The sequence below is a fragment of the Tupaia chinensis genome, unplaced genomic scaffold, assembly GCF_000334495.1.
Source record: "Tupaia chinensis unplaced genomic scaffold, TupChi_1.0 Scaffold148019_1, whole genome shotgun sequence".
Lineage (NCBI taxonomy): Eukaryota > Metazoa > Chordata > Mammalia > Scandentia > Tupaiidae > Tupaia > Tupaia belangeri.
In genome coordinates this window covers 237,984-239,872 of record NW_006207869.1, presented here as the reverse complement: position 1 = coordinate 239,872, position 1,889 = coordinate 237,984, and the positions used below count along the sequence as shown (strand labels likewise).

Here is a 1,889-nt window from a genome sequence, read left to right as displayed (position 1 = left end):
AGAGAGAGAGAGAGAGAGGGAAAGTGAGAAAGCAAGCCACTAGGTCCAGGACTCGAACCATGTTTGGCCATGTGGGAGTCTAGCACCCTTTAACCACCATGCCACCTGCTGGCCTAATTGTATTTTTTATAAAATATTATTTATTGGACCAGCAGATGGCATAGTGGTTATGTAGCTAGACTTCCACATGACTGATCTGAGTCCCAGAGCCAGTGGTTTGAAAATCACACAAGGCATGTGTGTGTGCAGTCTCAAGATATCAAGACAATAGAGAGGGACTGTAACCTGGAAATCTGCCCTGGGGTGATTTCTTTTCCTCTCTCTATCTTTGTCTCTTTTTCTCTCTAGAGAGCACATGTACCCTACAGCAAAACTCTGTTAAGAATAATTTTTTTTAATAAATTTATCCTTTTTAAATTTTTCACGATTGGCCACTTACTGGATAAAAATATGTGATTAAGTTTAATTAAATTGGCATAAATGCTATGGCTAAGAAAGACAATGCAAATAAATTCAGGTATTTCTATTAAAGTTTTGAAATGGCCTCTCTCTAGTGGGTGCATGTGTTCTGTCACAGGTTGAGAAGCAATAATAATAATAAATAAATAAAACTTAATTAAATAAAATTAAATAATTACTTTAAGACTGTGTATATAAAAATCATATGACTCATGCATGTTTATACTTGGGTTACTTCCAAGATTAATTAATATTTGAATACTTAGGACAGAAGATGGCATAATGGTTACATCGCTGACCTCCTACATTGCCAACTGTAGTTCGAGTCCTGTACCTGGTATATTGAAACTCATGCAGGGTGTGTGTGTGTGTATATTTACAATCAGAAGAAGATAATAGAAGAGAAGGCATTGTGGTGTGGCCATACCCCCTTGGGGGTAATTTCTGTCTCTCTGACTCTCTTGGTCTCTCCAGTGAGTGTATGCACCCTGTAGGAAAAAAAAAATCTTTCTCTAAAAAAAATTCCAAACTCCAAAAATATGCCAAAACATTATTTAGAGAGGTTTTTGCTATAAGACATGTGTGTTCACCAGACAGACAGAGAGAGAGAGAGAGACAGAAAGTGAGAACTCACTCCCTGGGGGGGATGGCCACACAGCAATCCCTTCTCCATTCTCCTCTCAGGATCTTGGGCATGCACTTACATGTGCCTGGTGTGAGTTTTAAGTCACCAGGTCTGGGACTAGAACCACAGTCGCCTACATGGGAGTCCAGGAACATAGCCATTACACTAACTGCTAGTCCCAATATGCCAAAATTTTAAAGTCTTAAACCTGAAACTTGGTTCAAAGAATTTTTGATACAGGATACTGAACCTGCAGTTGGTTTCTATTCTTTTACCAGTTGTAGAGTTAAGGGAGGAAAAATCATTAGAATAGTTGTTCCTTTTTCTTCCTTAGCCTTTTATTCATAAAATATTAATATTTACCAATAAATAAAGAGGAAAGGCAAGAAACAAGAGGTTAACTTGCACTGGGGGTGGGGAAACTCAAGCCACAACAGAGTCAAAGTTCTGTTACTCAGTAGGATGTGCTGTGGGGCTTCCAAGAGTCTACAGAGTGAAAGGCTTATCTTTCTTTTTGCAAAAGTTTCAAACACTCAGATGGGAGGCTGAAAGTAATGCCTGCTTCTATTTTTGCTATTCAACAATTTTTCTTGATCTTGTTCTCTGATACCATACATTCCAGATTGTTCATTGGATTTGTTATAAGATCCGTGAAAGGGGATTTCTTACTCATCGTTTGCCTGACGTCTTGGCATCTGTTCATCTTATCAAACAAAAAATTATATGCTCCAAAAATTCCCACACGTTCAGCTACTAAAATTTCTTTAAAGATCTTTTGTGCCAGTGGTTGTATAGTGTGGACCAT

At 38.1% G+C, this 1,889-nt stretch overlaps 1 pseudogene; it reads right to left on the bottom strand.

Annotated features, from left to right (window-relative positions):
* Positions 1 to 1,617: 1,617 nt before the first annotated feature.
* On the bottom strand, positions 1,618 to 1,889 carry LOC102476228 (protein CEBPZOS-like; annotated as a pseudogene).